Raw genomic sequence first — 14275 nt, forward strand, 5'->3', positions numbered from 1 at the left:
TTATGTGTCAGCTATTATCTTAGGTGATTCACAGTGGTAATGAAAACCCAATAACTTGGTCCACTTTTGAAGACAGGAAAACTCAGGCTCAGGTGGTATCACCCAGGGAAAAGCTGATAGGCCAGGACTCAAACCTTGATTTTCCGATTCCCAAGTGCATGTTCTTCCCCATATGGCTGAGGAAGAAGGTTTATGGGCAATAAGTAGTAGATATCTGTGTTTATCAATGGGTAATCGAAATTATAAAATGAAATTATAAAATCGCCCAGTCAAAATCCTACTGTGACCCTACTGTTCCAGCCTCTGTCCCCTTGAGTCCACCCGAGGGACTTCCCATTTACTTGGGTGTTTTCCCTGAGCTGTTTCCCCCCTTCTTCCCATGGCTTCCTCCTGACTCCTCATCTCTTCATCAGAGATGACCTTCCTCCTCCCCCAGAACAAAGATGCTCCTTGTCTTTGCTCCCAACCGCCCCAACCCCGTTCCTCCACTCCCACCACAATATAAGCTCTGTAAGACCAAGAGTCTTGTTGATCTTGTCAGCATGCAGAACCGTGCCTGGTGCATAGTATGGACCCCAAAACAAAGTTTGCTGAGTGGTAGAAAGCCAGAAACGAAAGTCAGGTGGAGTAAAGGAAGAGAAAATGATCCAACACTCATGTTCAGTAATTGCCTGGGTTTTTCAGTTACAATATGGGAAAATAGCATTTCACATATAGACAGGATTTTTATGGTGTATAGGCATCCACGTGCTTGTGAGACACTTAACGAAAGAAGGCTTGCCAATTTAAAAAGCATTTATCAGGAGTTCCCGATGGCTCATTAGTAACAAACCCGACCAGTATCCATGAAGATGAGGGTTCAATCCCTGGCCTTTCTCAGTGGGTTAAGGGTCCGACATTGCCATGAGCTGTGGTGTAGGTTGCAGATGCAGCTCAGAACCAGCCATTGCTATGGCTGTGGTGCAGGCCGGCAGCTGCAGCTCTGATTCAACCCTAGCCTGGGAACTTCTATACGCTGCAAGTGCAGCTCTAAAAAGGAAAAAAAAAAAAAAAAGCATTTATCAGAACTTACATTAAGTGTTATAGATCCTGTCTCATGAGGATGTGATTTGAGAAATAAAATAGTGCTTGCAAGAAGGGAAAAAATACATTTTTGCAATTAAAGTGGTTTCACTTGCGTTGAAATGTCATTAATTTTTATTGATTCCTCTTATTTAGAAATTTAATTTACAAGCAGGAAAACTTGTGATTTTTGTACCATATCTAGATCAACAACTTATACAGTTACTCTCTGTCCATTCCAATATTAAAAATGATCCCAACTCATTAGTTTAAAATGTATAATAATTTGGAGTTCCTGTCATGGTGCAGTGGTTAACGAATCCAACTAGGAACCATGAGGTTGCAGGTTCGATCCCTGGCCTTACCCAGGCCAGGTTAAAGATCCGGCGTTGCCGTGAGCTGTGGTGTAGGTTGCAGGCGTGGCTTGGATCCTGCGTTGCTGTGGCTGTGGTGTAGGCCAGTGGCTACAGCTCTAGTTAGACCCCTAGCCTGGGAACCTCCATATGCCACGAGAGCAGCCCAAGAAATGGCAAAAAGACAAAATAAATAAATAAAATAAAATAAAATAAAATGTATAATAATTTGACAGCATATTAGTGGAATAGATATTCTTATCTTGAAGATGATTACACAAAAGCACCGAAAAGCTAAAGTCTCCCAGTAACCATTTGAGTATAAATGATGCAGAAGTCCCATTTTCCTGATTATTATGCAGTGTCCCTAGGCTATAGGCTAATAGTAGTAGTTATCATTGCAGATAGCATGATGGTATAAACACGGCACATAATACAAAATCGAATAAATTAGAAAAATCTCACTCTTTTTCATGCAGAAAAGTGTCAGATACATTGTTACTAATCTTTACAAATTCATAAGACCTTTGACAGCCATTTATTTTCTTTAGCTATGAAGTTACATTGTAAATATTCATTACTTCTATATAGCCAATTTGGATTTTTATTTATTTTTCAGAAGGCTCTCCACTTTAAGGTATTAAATAGTAGCTCTGTGTCTGTTGCCATCTTGATTTGTACCGTTTGAGCATACAAATTAGAAAACGTGTTTACTGTACATTTTTCTATCACCATATGAAAATAAGAATGAAACAAAAGAACAAATACTGAAACTAATGACAGGATGCAGAATACTCTCCCTAGGGACTAAGAAAAGAGCATCATTAGTTATGGCCATAGGCAGCAACTAGTCGGCCTCGATTGAGCCTTCTTTATTCAGTCTGCAGAAAAAGAACAAAGTTATCAAAAATTAGATCTGTCTTAGAAGAGGCTGATATTTAAAAGGTGACATATGACTACTGATTTCACATTCTGTAGCTATCTGAAAAGCTATTAATTGAAAGTAGGGAGCAGCATGTACCTTGTTTTCAATGTAAATGCTGCCTCTTTTCACCCCCAAATCACTCCAGCCAGAGGGGTACAAAACTGTCCTGTCTTTTATACACATACACACACAATCTTAGTAAGTCCTTTCCCACAATTCCGTTATTTGGGCTCTGAATTCCAGAATGGGTAGAGTTTGGGATAAAACCTACCTTTACACTTAACCTTCCCATAGCCCTGGTCCATTGCACCACCAGCCCGCCCACCCACCTACCTGAAAAGCAATATTCTTGGTGATCAAGTGTACTAGGTTCTGAGTCTGCACTGCTTGGATTGATATCCTGACATTGTTCATCAGTTGCTTGACCTTGGGCAACTTAACTGAGCTTCAGCTTCCCCATCTGCAAAATGGAATCATTAAAACACTTATTTTTTAAAGATCAAATACCTTCATACACCTATGTATTTTAGAATGGTGTTTACCACATAGTTTGCCATTGTTATTACATGCTTTTTTTTTCAAATTGTAGTCATCCACATTTTTAGAAGTCTCTTTCTTAATATAAACTTGTCTCTGCTGTTTAGCAACTAATGAATTTAATTATGCTTTTCCAATTTCACACAACTGGCTGAACAGCTTTGATTACCTTTTAAGAGATAAACTAAAATATGTACCCTCAAAGCAATTGATATAACATAAAATATACTAAAATTAAAAGAAAAAAGTATCTGTCTGTTCAGCGAATCTTCTGAACTTCCACGGAAATAATAAATATGGATAATCAGAAAGTACCTTATATATTCTCCAGTTAGAAGCCAGACCATGTAGGCATTTAAAATTAAAACAAGCATCTTGAATTATATTCACATGCAAAGCAGAAAAAAATACACACCATATTGAGTTCAGATGTAATAAGCTGAACATGTGCTACAGAGCTCCGTGAGTAATGCAGTTTTTACACTGGGTCCACGCATACTTTACAGTTGCAGAAAATAAGGATATGGCAAAAAGCACTCTGGAAATGTCATAGCCAAATCAATAATCAGGAGGAAAGTTCACCACCTCCCACTCAGATATCAATACAAAATATATTGAGATACTGACTAGTGTGAAGAAGTGCAATATATGATACTGCAGAATATTAGAATGAACATTTTTAACACGGCATTCACCCAGATTTAGGAAACAACTCTAATTTGTCCTTTGCACTTCTTTTTCCTTTCTTTTTGCCTAAAGCCTACACACTCATTTGGATTTAAGCCCTGGGAAAATCACCATGTTGCCCAGGGTAGTACAGAAAACCTGAATGTCAATTATATGTTAATGACCTGATGGCCAAAGTGAATTTTTAACTAATTTTATGAAACGTGAATAGATTATCTTCCTAGATGATAACTTATCAAATTCTCTAAGACCATGTGTTCTCCATGACTTGCCTGTTTTGCTCAACCTTTCAAAAATAATTTATCTATAGTTTAATTAGGTAGAATGTGGTTCAAATGGGACCAACATTGTAAATACAGTAAATTAAATAGCCGAGTTTTGAAATTTCCCACCAACTGTCCCTTTCTCCTCATTTTCCTTCAATGTATTTTAGCTTTGCTAAGGATCAGCTCTCCGATCACAGGTAAAAAGCTGACTCTAAGTTCGTAGGTGAAGCTCAGTTCCTTGGAAAGAGCAAACTAGAAGCTAGGTCTTTTATGCTGGAGTCAAGTGACAGCTAGTGAGAATGAATCAAATAGGAAAGATGCTCAAACCCTAATTCAATAGTAATAATGAGACCCATGTTAAGAGTTTCTGCAGAAACTGAATTGGGTTCTGAAAGAAGGTTAAGTCAACAAGTCAAGTCATAGCTGAAATGAGGATACTCAACTCAGAAGAAGATTATAGGTACTAGACCTACTTAGACACAGCAAGAGGCCTTATAGGGGAGTTCCTGACTTGGCGCACTGGTTAACGAATCCGACTAGGAACCATGAGGTTGCAGGTTCAATCCCTGCCCTTGCTCAGTAGGTTGATGATCCGGCATTGCCGTGAGCTGTGGTGTAGGTTGCAGACGCGGCTCGGATCCCGTGTTGCTGTGGCTCTGGCGCAGGCTGGGAGCTACAGCTCCGATTAGACCCCTAGCCTGGGAACCTCCATATGCCGCGGAAGCGGCCCAAGAAATGGCAAAAAGACAAAAAAAAAAAAAAAAAAAAAAAAGAGGGCTTATAGGAAGAGGGACATCAAAGAACATTAAAGTGACTATGACACAACCAGATTAACAGATTGCTAATTCTCATGAAATGAGATTTTAACCTTTGGTCGAGGCTAACATCCAGCGCAACCTGGAGTACCACTTAGGATGTTCTTGATTATTAAGAACAAAATACTTGATCTACCATGCCACAGAAAAATTAGAGAAATGTATTATGTCACACGTGGAAAAATTGAGAGATAGGGTATCTTTAGCCAAGGCTCAATGTGGTGAACAAATGATACCACAAAAGTCTTAGTTCCTCTGCATTGAACTGTCCTGCCTTCTGTATCCCTCCCTGTGACATCAAAATGGTTCCAGAAACTCCAAGGTCTAGTTCATTTACTTCCAACAGAAACAAGAGAACATCTTAAAAAAAAAAAAAAAAAAAAAGGAGTTCCTGTCATGGCCCAGTGGTTAACGAATCCCACTGGGAACCATGAGGTTGCGGGTTCGATCCCTGGCCTTGCTCCGTGGGTTAAGGATCCGGCGTTGCCGTGAGCTGTGGAGTAGGTCACAGACGCGGCTCAGTCCCCCATTGCTGTGGCTGTGGTGTAGGCCGGTGGCTACAGCTCTGATTCGACCCCTAGCCTGGGAACCTCCATATGCCGTGGGAACGGCTCAAGAAATGGCAAAAAGACAAAAAAAAAAAAAAGAGAACATCTTGAAACCTAGGTTTCCAAGCCAAACATGAAACTACCAGAGTAAATATCCTGAGTGTTTGATCTTCCAATCTATAACTACAGAATAAAGATCACTGAAATTGTCTTGTGGTCTGTTCTGTTCTTCCAGTCCTTTTCAAAACAAAGCAGAAGAGACTTCAGAGACTGCACATACTTAAGTAGAAATTTCTTTATCGTTTTCTTTGCTATGCTAAAGCTTTTAATTTGATTAGTTTCCATTAGTTTATTTTTGCTTTTATTTCTGTTGCCTTGGGAGATTGACCTGAGAAAACATTTGTACAGTTGATGTCAGAGAATGTTTGTCTATGTTCCCTTCTAGGAGTTTGATGGTGTCTTGTCTTATGTTTAAGTCTTTAAGCCATTTTGAGTTTATTTTTGTGCATGATGTGAGGGTATGTTCTAGTTTCATTGATTTACATGCAGCTGTCCAGATTTCCCAGCACCACTGGTTGAAGAGACTGTCTTTTTCCCATTTTATATTCTTGCCTCTTTGTCAAAGATTAATTGACCATAGGTGTCTGGGTTTATTTCTGGGTTCTCTGTTCTGTTCCATTGGTCTGTATGTCTGTTTTGGTACCAGTACCACACTGTCTTGATTACTGTACCTTTGTAATATTGTCTGAAGTCTGGGAGAGTTATGCCTCCTAATTGGTTTTTGTTCCTGAGGATTGCTTTGGCAATTCTGGGTCTTTTATGGTTCCATATAAATTTTTGGATTATTTGTTGTGGTTCTGTGAAAAATGTCATGGGTAATTTGATAGTGATTGCATTGAATCTATGGATTGCTTTGGGTAGTACGGCCATTTTTTAAATGATTTTTATTTTTTCAATTATAGTTGTTTACAGTGTTCTGTCAATTTCTACTGTAGAGCAAAGTGACCCAGTCTCTCTCTCTCTCTCTCTCTCTCTCTCTCTCTCTCACACACACACACACACACACACACGCACACACACACATTCCGTTCTGACATTATCCTCCACCATGTTCCATCGCAAGTGACTTGATATAGTTTCCAGTGCTATACAACAGGATCTCATTACTTATCCACTCCCTATGCAATAGTTTGCATCTACCAACCCCAGACTCCCAATCCATCACACTCCCTTCCCCTCCCTCTCCCCCTTGGCAACCACAAGTCTGTTCTCCAAGGCCATAAGTTTGTTTCTTTTCTGTAGAAAGGTTCATTTGTGCCATGCATTAGGTTCCAGATGTAAGTGATACCGTATGGTGTTTGTCTGTCTTTCTCTTTCTGACTTAATTCACTCACTATGAGAATCTCTAGTTCCATCCATGTTGCTGCAAATGGCATTACTTTCTTCTTTTTTATGGCTGTAGTATTCCATTGTGTATATATTCCACATCTTCTTAACCCATTCATCTGTTGATGGACATCTAGGTTGTTTCCACGTCTTGGCTATTGCGAGTAGTGCTTCAATAAACATGTATGTGTGTTTGTGTCTTTTTCAAGGAAAGTTTTTTCCAGATATATGCCCAAGAGTGGAACTCCTGGGTGATATAGTAGCTCTATGTTTAGTTTTCCGAGGTACCTCCATACTGTTTTCCACAGTGGTTGTACCAATTTACGTTCCCACAAACAGTGTAGGAGAAGGTGCCCTTTACTTCATACCCTCTCCATTTTAATGTTAATTCTTTAATTCTCCAATCCAGGATTCTATTTCTTTGAATCCTCTTTAATTTCCTTGATTAGTGTTTTATAGTTCTCAGCATATAAGTTTTTCATTTCCTTGGCAGATTTATTCCTAAATATTTAGTTTTGGGGGGTGTGATTTTAAAAGGTGTTGTAATTTTATATTCCTTTTCTAATATTTCATTATTAGTATACATAAATACTACCTATTTCTGATTGTTAATCCTGTATCCTGCAACTTTGCCGAATTCATTGATCAGGTTGAGTAGTTTTTATCTGCAGTCCTTTGAGTTTTCTATACATGGTATCATGTCAGCTGCATAGAGTGACAGTTTTACCTCTTCTCTTCCAAGTTGGATAACCTTTATTTCTTTTGTTTGTCGGATTGCTGTGGCTAGGACTTCCAATACCATGTTGAATAAAAGTGGTGCGAGTGGGCATCCTTGTCGTGTTCCAGATGTTAGTGGGAATTGAAGGCTTTCAGCTTTTCTCTGTTGAGTATTATATTGGCTGTGGGTTTGTCATAAATGGCTTTTATTATGTTAAGGTATATTCCCTCTATACCCACATTGGTAAGTTTTTATCATGAATGTGTGGTGGATTTTGTCAAATGCTTTTTCTGCATCTACCGGGATGATAATGTGGTTTTTGACTTTTCTTTTGTTAATGTGGTGTATGAGGTTGATTGATTTACATATGTTGAACCATCCTTGTGAACCTGGGATGAATCCCACTTGGTCATGGTGTATGATCTTTTTGACATGATGTCAAATTTGGTTGGCTAAAATTTTGTTGAAAATTTTTGTGTCATCAAAGATATTGGCCTATAATTTCTTTTTTGGCAATATTTTTGCCTGGTTTTACTATCAGGGTGATGGTGGCTTCATAGAATGTCTTTGGGAGTATTCCTTCTTCTTCAACCTTTTGGAAAAGTTTAAGAAGGATGGATATAAGTTCTTCGTTGTATATTTGATAGAATTCACCTGTGAAGCCATCTGGCCCTGGACTTTTGTTTGTAGGGAGTATTTTTATTAAATATTCAATTTCATTTCTAGTGATTGGTCCTATTCAATTAAAAGACAACCTATGGAATGGGAGAAAATAGTTTCAAATGATGCAACTGACCAGGGTTTAATCACCAAAATATACAAATGACTTGTACAATTCAACAGGAAAAAAAAAAGAAAAAAAAAAAACGAATTGAAAAATGGGCAAAAGACCGCAATAGACATTTCAACAAAGACAATATATAGATGGCCAGCAGGCACATGAAAAAATGCCCAACATCACTGATTATTAGAGAAATGCAAATCACAAGTACTATGAGGTACCACCTCACACCTGTCAGAATGGTCATCATTAACAAGTCAACAAATAGCAAATGCTGGAGAGGGTGTGGAGGGAAGGGAACCTTCCTACTCTGTTGGTGGGAGTGTAAATTGGTACAACCTCTATGGAGAGCAGTATGGAGGTACCTCAGAAAACTAAATATAGAACTACCATATGACCCAGCAATCCTACTCTTGGGCACATATCTGGACAAAACTTTCCTTGAAAAAGACACATGCACCCGCATGTTCACTGCAGCACTATTCACAATAGCCAAGACATGGAAATAACCTAAATGTCCATCAACAGATGAATGGGTTAAGAAGATGGGGTATATATACACAATGGAATACTACTCAGCCATAAAAATGAATAAACTAATGCCATTTGCAGCAACATGGATGGAACTAGAGACTGATATACGAATGCCATTTGCAGCAACGTGGATAGAAGTACAGACTCAGAAAGAGAAAGACAAATACCACACGGCATCACTTACCTCTGGACCCTAATATATGGCCCAAATGAACCTTTCCGCAGAAAAGAAACAAGCTCATGGACTCGGAGAACAGACTTGTGGTTGCCAAGGCAGAGGGGGATGGAATGGGAAGGATGGGAGTCTGGGGTTGGTAGATGCAAACTATTGCATCGGGAGTGGATAAGCAATGAGATCCTGCTGTATCGCACTGGAAACTATATCAAGTCACTTGCGATGGAACATGACAGAGGATAATGTGAGAAAAAGAACGTATATAGATGTGGGACTGGGTCACTTTGCTGTGCAGTAGCAATTGACAGAACACTGTAAACTAATTATAATGGAAAAAATAAAAATCATTAAAAAAGAAAAGAAAACCTTGAAGGTTCTACTGTGTGCCTCCAACACCCTCGCTTCCTTACTTCCTGGGATTTTTTTTTTTTTTTTTTTTTTTTTTGGTTTAACATCTTGTTCTGTGCTTCTAACATTTACATTCAGTTTCCTAATTTTTCCATTTCATGCAAATCTTAGTTTTATATCTAAGGGGATTTATTATTATTTTTTAATCACTGGTGTCTCCAACTGTGGCTTCTCTGTTATTGAGATCTTAATTTTGATTTTTTCCCTTGAATTTCATAATCAAATTGTTAAGACAGGCTTTTGGACTCTATTCCTTGATTTCCTGCATATTCATGAATTTATTTCTTTTAGACTAAAATGTCAACTTGACTGAATATAAAAAATCATGAGTCACACTTCTTTTTTATAAGGACTTCATAAACATTATTTCACTCATTTTTAACATACGATTATGTGCAAGATTTGATACCATTCTTATTTTCTCATTTGCATGATTTGTCCCCTGGATGCCCATAGGATGCTTTTTATTTTTTAACTAATTTAAATGTAATTTTATTTATCTTTTTAGGTTACAAAATAAGATATGCTGTTTTAATAAGTTATTCAGCACAGAGATAAAGAAAATGTCAGTAGCTTTTACATCCAATCTCATCTCCTGAACTTATCTTTTTAACTTTTGTAAAAAGATAAACATTTATTAAGGGTTGTGGCTCTTGCAGGTTGTGGCTCAGCAGGTTAAGAACCTGACTAGTATCCATGAGTATGTGGGTTCCATCCTTGGCCTCGCTCAGTGGGTTAAGGTTCTGTGAGCTGTGGTATAGGTTGCAAAAGTGACTCAGATCCTACATTGCTGTGGCTGTGGCATAGGCCAGCACCTGTAGCTCCAATTTGACCCCTAGCCTAGGACTTCCATATGTTGTAGGTGCAGCCCTAAAACGCAAAAAAGCAAAAAAAAAAAAAAAAAAAGAAAGAAAGAAAAAGAAAGATAAACATTTATTAAATTATAACACAGAAACACAAAATATGCAAATCATATGTCTAAAGTGAATTAAGTTTATAAAAGTGAATATATCAATGTAAGCAGTATATAGATTAAAAAAAGTACAACATCAGCGTTCTAGAAGACCCCTCATGCTTCATGTCTTCCCCCAGGAATAACCATTATTCTAGCTTCTAAGAGCTAAAATAGTTTGGCTTATTTTTTAAATAATGGAAAACAAAGAAGTTCTTTGGTAAATGAAATTTCACATAGACACAATGACAGAATGTAACATTAGTGTATATTTTTTAATTAATAGAAGCATTTGTTTACAGATAGCGCCATCTCAAATGAAAAAGAGGCGTGCATAGTTTCCATAATCACATTGGAATTACATTTAGTGAGCAATGTGAAAGAAACCTGAATTTCCATACCTGCAGGAATCAATGATTATTCTTATGTAAAACGAATGGTGGAGTTGTGGTTCACTGCCATATGTTTAATAACACTTAAAAAAAATTTTAAGCCAGTGATTACAAGCCTATGTAGCAAGGTCTGTTTGATAAAAGGTTTCACTGAAGTGTTACATATGGATGAGCATGGGTCCTAAGTGTACAGGATCAAAGATCACCAGACAGAAAATCACCAGCATCGTAGAAGTCCCTCTTCACTATCCTGACTTCTGAAACGAGTATTTTTGCACGTTAGACAAATGGTGTTATACGCTATGTTCTCTTTTGTAGCTTCTTTCCCTCAGCTTTATATTTATGATATTCCTTTTCCTTGCTGTGGGTAGTTGTGCTTTGTCTTTCTTTCTCATGGCTGTATCATATTCTATTGATAGCTAAACTACAATTCATTTATCCATTCAGTTATTTAGCAGTATTATACTATTCAACAGCTTTTTTTCTACACTATACCGACTTTCCCATTCCCCCCATTATTTGTATGCAACATTTAAAACACACCAATGGTAATTTATAACACATAGAGAAGAATTACTATAAAACAAACCTACCCCTGCTTAAAAAATAGAACACTGTCTTTGTAAAATTCTTTATCCATCTTTGAAAAATCAATACTCCCAAAAGCACTGATTTGTTTTTTTACCTTGTTATCATTAAGTTTATTATGGATTAATTTAGGTCCAGAAGCAGTGGTGATAGTCTTATTCTCTAGTTCAGAGTCACTGTACTTGCTCTCCAGAATGGCTCTACCTGTCTATATTCCCACACAGCACGACGTTTCCTATATATTTATATCTATTGTTTGAATTTGCATTGCTTTAGTTATTAACGTGCATAAACATCTTTCTATAATTTCTGTGCTTATTAGCCTTTTACATTTCATGTCCTACAGAATTTCTGTTCATATCCTTTTTAAATGAGAAATCATAGTTTTGTTGTAAATATGGAGACGTTTCGTATGCTACTTCTAATACAGTCTACATTAACCCTTCCTTGGTTTCATGTATCGCAAATGTCGGATTTCCCACTCTGTCACTGGTCTGGGTGATCTGCATTTCTCTGATGATCAGTGATGCTGAGCATCTTTTCTTGTGCCTGTTGACCATCTGTATGTCTTCTCTGGAAAAAAATGCCTAGTCAGGTCTCTGACCATTTTTAATTGGATTCTTTGCTTTTCACTCTTGAGCTCTGTGAGTGTTATATATTTTGGATGCTAACCCCTCATCAGATATATCATTTATCCCCCCATTCAGTGGGTTGCCTTTTCACTTTGTTGATGGTTTCCTTGTCTTTTCTTCTCACATTGTTCTTTTCTTATGTGTTTCATTTTTTATCTATTGAGTATGTTATCCATGCTTATTTCTTTCTGACTTTTACTAATTTGGGGGGGCACATATGTCTGGTTTGAATATTTGCTGAAATATGTTAAGGGTGAAGAAATGTAAACTTAAGCAGTGGAAACTCAGGACACATCATCATCTGTTTCACCATCTCCTCGCCATAAACGTTTCCACTCACTATTACCTTTCCCACGCCTGGTGAGCAGTCTTTAGCGTTTTTCCCAATAAGTATGTGTCCAGTGGCTGTGACATATTTGCCATTATTAATTTATTTTCATCAACTTTGATTAGCTGTGCCCAAGATGACAGCAGTGTAGGCTCTCACTTCCTGTCTGCTTTCTGAAAAGATGACAGGGGTGTGAATGCCCCGATGCTGCCTCTCTCCTCCCCCCCCCGCCCCCGGCTCAGGCTTGCTTTCGTCACCTGTATTCTACTCACAGCTTCCATGCCAGGTATATTTGACCCGTTTAGAGTTGTGCCCTCTACTCTGAAGGACCTCTGCATTATTTAAAGTGTCTCTAGGAATTTGCACTTTCTTTTCTCACCTTTAGCAATTTTGCCTCCAATAAATTTTTCCTTTAATTTCTATCTGGAGTTGGTGAGTTAGACTGTGACTATCTCCTAGACCCACTGAAGATTAAGCAGTCTCTATTTTTTCTATATGGTTGTTCATTCAGTAGGCATTACAGGATGAAATGAATAAAATTACAGAAGGGAACAATGCTCAAGTCACTGAAATTGGGTAAAACATTGGTCAATAAAAATATTTTCTATTACCTCATCTTTTAAAGTCTGTTATTGTGAAATTTTACATTTTTCTCTGGGATCAGGTGGCCTGATGTTTGTGGTGGGTGTTTAAATATTGCAAAATGTAAAATTTGGGACCTGAACACGGAATGTTAGCCATGCCAATGATGTAAAAGTGAGCATACAAACAGCAGTGGAATTTGCTGAGAAAGAAAATGTAAAGTTGTTAAATTACTTAGTTTTATTAGGAAATTATCCTGGTATTGGACCAAACCGAAAAGGACTGGTAATTATTCATAACACTATTGAAATGATTGCCACATGTGACATAAGGATATTTATTAATGAGGTTTTTTTTTTTTTTTTCAGGTGATAGAGATTCAGTTCAAAGAATAGTGCTTACTTTAGGCATGGCTAGGTCCTGGAGCATAAAAAAATATCTTGTGTTGCTGCGAATTTCTGATCAGCTCCAAGTTATTCACAAAAGGGCACATATATTTCTTTGTTAGAAACCCCAGTGGGAAGAGAACTGCTCACTCCAATATCCGCACATGAAAGAGTCCCCTTTCCTATTGTCCGTAGTCTGTGATCCAACTTGGATCATGCAGCTGTGTAGATATGTTTGTTGAATCCCACTGCGATCAAATAACCAGAGTAGTTCTTTTATGTATGAGAACAGGGTGTTGGCAGAACACAACTTAAGTCTAAAATAATTAACTGGGATGTGGTATTTCAATATTCTAATTGCAAATAATCTTGGGGAAAGATTTTCCTTTCTACTTTAAAAAATTTTATTACAGTTGATTTACAATGTTATGTCAATTTCTGCTATACTGTATACCCAGTCCCACATCTATATACGTTCTTTTTCTCACATTATCCTCTGTCATGTTCCATCGCAAGTGACTTGATATAGTTTCCAGTGCGATACAGCAGGATCTCATTGCTTATCCACTCCCGATGCAATAGTTTGCATCTACCAACCCCAGACTCCCATCCTTCCCATTCCATCCCCCTCTGCCTTGGCAACCACAAGTCTGTTCTCCGAGTCCATGAGCTTGTTTCTTTTCTGCGGAAAGGTTCATTTGGGCCATATATTAGGGTCCAGAGGTAAGTGATGCCGTGTGGTATTTGTCTTTCTCTTTCTGAGTCTGTACTTCTATCCACGTTGCTGCAAATGGCATTCGTATATCAGTCTCTAGTTCCATCCATGTTGCTGCAAATGGCATTAGTTTATTCATTTTTATGGCTGAGTAGTATTCCATTGTGTATATATACCCCATCTTCTTAACCCATTCATCTGTTGATGGACATTTAGGTTATTTCCATGTCTTGGCTATTGTGAATAGTGCTGCAGTGAACATGCGGGTGCATGTGTCTTTTTCAAGGAAAGTTTTGTCCAGATATGTGCCCAAGAGTAGGATTGCTGGGTCATATGGTAGTTCTATATTTAGTTTTCTGAGGTACCTCCATACTGCTCTCCATAGAGGTTGTACCAATTTACACTCCCACCAACAGAGTAGGAAGGTTCCCTTCCCTCCACACCCTCTCCAGCATTTGCTATTTGTTGACTTGTTAATGATGACCATTCTGACAGGTGTGAGGTG

The sequence above is a fragment of the Sus scrofa genome, unplaced genomic scaffold (assembly GCF_000003025.6).
Source record: "Sus scrofa isolate TJ Tabasco breed Duroc unplaced genomic scaffold, Sscrofa11.1 Contig2471, whole genome shotgun sequence".
Classification (NCBI taxonomy): Eukaryota; Metazoa; Chordata; class Mammalia; order Artiodactyla; family Suidae; genus Sus; species Sus scrofa.